Genomic DNA, 6,286 nt, shown 5'->3' with positions numbered 1-6,286 from the left:
TGGTCTTCTGGGGCAATAACGATTTTATTATAACCGGAGTAGCCATCTAAGAAGCAATAATGACTATGTCCAGCTAATCGCTCTAGCATTTGGTCGATAAAAGGAAGGGGAAAGTGATCCTTCCTTGTGACCTTGTTCAATTTCCTATAGTCAATACACACACGCCATCCCGTGGTCACTCGGGTTGGGATTAATTCATTATTATCATTCTGGACTACAGTGATACCTGATTTCTTGGGGACAACCTGAACAGGGTTGACCCACTTACTGTCTGAAATTGGGTAAATAATACCCGTATCTAACAACTTAAGCACCTCTTTTCGAACTACCTCTTTCATATTAGGGTTCAGTCGACGTTGCATCTCCCCAGAAGGTTTGGAGTCTTCCTCTAAATGAATCTGATGCATACACACAATAGGACTTATACCCTTGATGTCTGTTATAGTCCACCCTAAATCTTCCTTATTGTCTTGAAGTACATTTACTAGCCTACTTTCCTGATCACTATCCAAATTGGAAGCTACAATCACAGGTAAAGTCTCAGATGGGCCTAAAAACACATACTTTAGAGTATCGGGTAGTGGTTTAAGGTCCAACTTTTGGGGCTCTTCTAAAGAAGGAATTAGGGTAGTCTCAGAAACTGGTAACGGTTCGAACCTAGCTTTCCATCTATCAGTGTCTAACACAGGGGTAGAATATAATAGAGCATTCACATGTTCAATAGTGCTATCGTAGTCAAAATCTAAACCAAAATGGGATAAACAACTTTCTAATGGGTCTTCAGACAAGATGTTTGGTAATGACTCCTGAACTAAGGCTTCTATCATGTTCACCTCCTCAACACATGTGTCATCTAGCTCACGAGGTTGCTTACTGACATTAAAAATGTTCATCTCCATAGTCATATTACCAAAAGATAAACTCATCACACCATTTCGACAGTTAATGATCGCATTAGACGTAGCTAAAAATGGGCGACCTAAAATCACAGGTATCTGGTTCTCTGGGTCAGGGACAGGTTGGGTATCTAGGACCACGAAATCCACTGGATAAATAAACTTGTCGACCTCAATAAGAACATCCTCGATAACACCTCGAGGGATTTTAACAGACCTATCAGCTAACTGCAGTGTCATCTGAGTAGGTTTCATTTCACCAAGTCCTAGCTGTAAGTATACATAGAATGGCAGTAAGTTCACACTGGCTCCTAAGTCAAGTAAAGCTTTTTCTACCCGGAAGTTACCTATTGTGCAAGCAATGGTAGGAGAACCTGGGTCTTTGTACTTTGGAGTTGTGGTGTTCTGAATGATTGAACTTACGTGACTAGATAAAAAAGCTTTCTTATGGACGCTAAGTTTTCGCTTTCGCGTACACATATCCTTAAGGAACTTGGCATAAGCAGGAATTTGCCTAATTGCATCTAATAAGGGAAGGTTTACGGTAACTTGCTTAAAAACCTCCACTATGTCATTAAAGTTCGATTCCTTCTTTGTTGGTACTAATAGCTGAGGAAATGGGGCTCTAGGCCTAAGAGGTGAGATCCTGAGGGGTGAACTACAATATGTTCACTATTGGGCATAGTTACCTTATTGTCTACAACTCTACCACTTCTAGGGGTTCTAACAACATTCAATTGATTTGATGGTTTTGCACCTAATTCATGAACTCCTCTGGGGTTGGGTTGTGTTTGACTAGGAAACTTACCTTTTTCTCTCAAAGAATCACTTATCAGACCAACCTGGGTTTTTAACTCGGAAATAGCCTGACTATTTTCTTGTCCTATCCTGTTACTAGCTTGTAGACTCTGTTCTACGGATAACTGGAATTTTGCAGTTTGCTGAGTTAACAAGGCGAGAGATTCCTCTAAACTTAGGATTTTATTATCTGACTGATTCTGAAACTGAGCTAGTCCTGAAGGATTCTTAGTATAGCCAAAACCTGGGGGAGCATTAAAATTACTAAACTGACCTTGACTTTGGCCTTTAGACCACGAAAATTTCGGATGGTTTCTCCAACCAGGATTATAGGTTTCTGAATATGGGTCAATCTTTTGACGGTTATCAAATCTAGTGTTGTTATAAAGAGCATTGGTCTGCTCTTCAATATTTTGGCCTTCCCAAAAAGGCTCCACTCTACCACTAGTCTGGCCCACTTCTAAAGCTTCTAACCTTTTTGCTATAGCAGCAATTTTGGCATCTGATTCATAGCCTCCTTCTACCCTATTAACGTTTCCTTTACTTAAAAGAATTATTTTCTGGGGTGCCCTACTATTTTCCCATTGCTGGGTTTTTTCGGCGATTTCATTAAAAAATTCCATCTCCGCGTCAACAGTTTGGTTTTCAAATCCACCAGTGCATAGAGACTCAACCATGGTCGTTGTGGAATAATCTAAACCCTCATAAAGGATATGAACTAGCCTAACCTTTTCTAAACCATGATGAGGACACTGGGCTAATAAATCATTGAACCTTTCCAAATACCTATATAAAGATTCTCCCTCTTGTTGTGAAAATGTGCATATTTGCGTCCTAATAGACGATGTTTTGTGCCTAGGGAAAAACTTATTGAAAAAGGCAGATGCAAGTTGTTCATATGTCTCAATTGACTCGGAGTCCAAACTATACAGCCACGACTTGGCCTTATCTTTCAGGGAAAATGGAAATAACCTAAGTTTCAAAGTATCATCATCTAAGCCTCTAATTCTTAGAGTACTAAAAATTTCCTCAAAATCCCTAACATGGTAATAAGGGTTTTCATTTTCTTTCCCTAAAAAGATTGGGAGCATCTGTAAGGTCCCAGGTTTCAGCTCATAGGGTGCCTCCGTTTCAGCTAACTTAATACACGAAGGACGAGTAGTCCTAGTTGGATTCAACAAAGCTTTCAAAGTTGCCATTTCTGGCGCTATCGGAGCAACATGGATTCTCTCCTCAGTCAAAGAAAGTTCAAAAACAGAATCTTTAAAAGCCGGACTTTCTAGATTAAGGTAATCAAGACGCTTCAAACTACTAGGTTTCTCTTTAGAAAATCTACCTAGTGCGTCTCTTTTACGTTCAATCATACAATAGAATTTTCTAAATTGGAAGGGTAAGCAAACACAGATCAAGGCCGACTCAACCAAATCAAACCTATTGATTTCTAGTAAACAAAAAGCATGATGGCTCCACTTAGATTGTTTCTAGACCAGCTTCTAATCCTTCGAACGGGAATTCGTTACAATTTAAGCAAACCCCTATGGAATCAATCCGAGTTAACGTAAGTTGAATAGAGGCGAGAGAAGCTCGGTGGAGCTTTGATACCCAAAGCCTCACCGGTATTACAAGGCGGCGCAGTCACGCATTCAACTTACAGAAACCGTCAAGAACTTCGAAGATGCTTAAAAGAGTAACCAATATTTTTCGAATGACTTTCCTGTTAAGCTCGTTACCCTATCGGTCTCGTTCTAGTCAAAATTTTAGGCTTAGGTTCGCGTAGGTTACGTGTTCCTAAAGCGTGCAAGAAGAGAACAGTGATGAAATCCGAACCTTTATCTTGTATGGCCTGGCCTTGCCCTTTACTAGAAAAATAAATGTCTGTATTCAGTCCTCAACATATATGCATACGAAGGAGTTCAGTAACTCGCTGACAAGGTATTCGCGAGTGTTTAGAATCTTACCTCCCGTTCCGGAAGGGGGATGAATCGGTTGTAGTCGACTCGGGCCACTAACTCCGATGTCTAGTGTACGAACCCAAGGTGCAGATAAAATATCGTAATTGTCCTCCTTCTTTGCAAACAGTTTATATTTAAAGTACCCTTCCGTAGGGTAATAAAAAAATGTCCCAAAGTCCAAAAGTCCAAAAAAATAAAGAAAAATTACAAAAATAATAAACCCTAATACAGTTTTTTTTTTTAAATAAAAATAAACAAACCCTAAAATAAAATTGTCTTCATTTCTGTTCTTTTTGCTTTAATCTTTAGCTCCAAGTCTTTATGAAATCACCAAACTCCTTGGCTCAATTTTCTTTATGATCCAGAACCTGTAGACACAAGATAAATACGCAAAAACATAAAAAAAGACAAAAATAAAAAAAACAAAAAATAAATAAAATAAATAAATCTAAAACCCTAAAACAAGTCCGCGTCGGCGGCGCCGGAAATTGATGTAATTTGTAGATAGTGGTAAAAGTGATTCGATTCTCAGATTTATGAAGGATATTAATTAGACTTAAATCCTAATATTAAAATAGAAAACTCAATAAAAATTATAACAAACTCAATCAAAGATGATATCAATACTAAAAGAAACACCGAGGCTAAGATTCCACTATTTTCCAAATTCAAAATGATTTAATCCAATATTTATATTCATGCTTTTTTCGTTCAATTTGATTCTAAACTATTGCAACAAGTAGATTCTCAAAATAACAGGTGTAAATCCGAAGCATAGAACATCAAAAACTTAGGTCCAAGCATGCTCTATCAAAATAAATAACAATTGCTTAACAAGAATCATTCAAACAATTTTCAATCAAGGCAAAACAATCATAAAAATAATTGCGATAAATAAATAAATAAATAAGAATATACCATTTTTTGTTGGAAAAATAGCTTCCTTTATCGCCTCAACATTGGGGTTTAGCTCCTCATATTAACCAGTTGCTCAAAATACATGCTTGTTGCTCAAAAGTTGATTAAAAAGAAGAGAAGGTATAAAACAGCGTGTTTGTAACGGATATAATTGTTACGAACCACTGTTACAGATCACCCTAACACAGAACTGTTGCGAACTCTGAATAGTTGTTACAGAAATTGTAAAAGTGACTGAATTTTGAAAGAAAAGGCCACGGATTCTGCGACTGTCTTCGTCTGTCCAATGTTCTTCAGTTTCGTCTTCTTCTTCCTGCTGCTGCAACTTTCTCTGCAGTATGATTTCTTCGTACCAGAGCTTCCCCTAAACTACGTAAAGGCCCCAAACTACTCTCTTTTTTCCTCTTAATACTCCTCTGAGACTATGCATACACCACAGTCCAAGAATATTGCTTCCAAATCTTTTTTTCTTTCACCCAAAAAAACTCGGGATTTTTCCTTTTTTCTCTACTTACGCGTTTTCAATAAGAGTGGAGTTATTTCAAAGGTAAGCTCAAGTAAGAAGATAAGATATTATCCCTGATTTCCTCCATGTAACTTCCATACTCCAACCAATTCTCTTTCCCTGTTTAACCGAGAAAATATTAGACTTCCCTTTCCTTACGATTCTAAAACAGTATCTTCCCTGTTTTGATTAAAACCCTCTTTAGTAAATATAGGATGCGATCCTAGACGTACATATACTCTCTTCATATACCACGTATCTTCCCAAATCATCAACAGACCCGACAAAGTTTCCACCTCCTCTGTTTTATCCAAAACCCATGTAGATTTCTTTTTTTTCACGTAACGAAAGTCATTACCAATCCTGTGATGTCCTAACAGACTAATTCGGACCCAATCCAGCGAGAAAGTCCAATAATAGCTCGCTTGAATCTTTCCCAGAATTTCACGCGGTGGATGTAATTTTTCCCGCCAATTTGCCAACTTTGAACTGTGAAGAAGAGATGTCCCCTAACCTCTGATGGGGTGTCTTTATCAGCTGGGTGCCCTGGGTGCAAACATCAAGTGGGTGTCCCTTAGTAATTAGGATGCCCCTTATCCAAACTGAGAGTCCGAATAGTAATTTTCTCCCACGAGCTCAAATACCACTATTCGAGCCAATTTTCCCGCAAAAACTTATTTCTCCAAAAACACCTACAAAGACATAAAATACCAAAATAAGTACAAAAATGGGTACTAACAAAATAGAAAATCGAGATCAAAATAGACACATAAATGCGTCTATCAAGTTACCTTAGTAACAAAGCAATCAATACCCACCGTTAGATGAAAACCCGATTTAGATTCAAGCCAATATTTCTCAACCGTTAGATCGAAAACTTAGCTTGTTACACACACTTGACAATGCACGCTTCTAGGTCTTTTAACCGTACCCAAACGTATGCACTTGTTGGTTCAAAAATAGTTAACCAAAAAGGTTAGCCATATGAGCATTCCTTATCAACCACGTTCTTCTTCACCATAACTAGTTCAAATGATTTCAAATGAACTAGTTAGAGAGTTGTTTAATTGCAAGGAAATCTCATGTACTACACAAGACACAATTGAAGCAAAGATGATTTGCTTCACTTGAATCGGTTCATGAAATTTTATAGCCACGGTTTGCAAACTGCATTCCTTAGTATTTTTAAAGTTTAAGTTCAGAAATCATCTTCAGAT

At 37.8% G+C, this 6,286-nt stretch overlaps 1 pseudogene; it reads left to right on the top strand.

The window, feature by feature from the left end:
* The first annotated feature begins 2,429 nt into the window (after nucleotides 1–2,429).
* LOC113307253 lies at nucleotides 2,430–2,529 on the top strand (annotated as a pseudogene).
* The last annotated feature ends 3,757 nt before the right edge of the window (nucleotides 2,530–6,286 follow it).

Source organism: Papaver somniferum, chromosome 8 (assembly GCF_003573695.1).
Source record: "Papaver somniferum cultivar HN1 chromosome 8, ASM357369v1, whole genome shotgun sequence".
Lineage (NCBI taxonomy): Eukaryota > Viridiplantae > Streptophyta > Magnoliopsida > Ranunculales > Papaveraceae > Papaver > Papaver somniferum.
The sequence above is the reverse complement of the archived record's forward strand: the minus strand, read 5'-3'. Positions and strand labels throughout refer to the sequence as shown.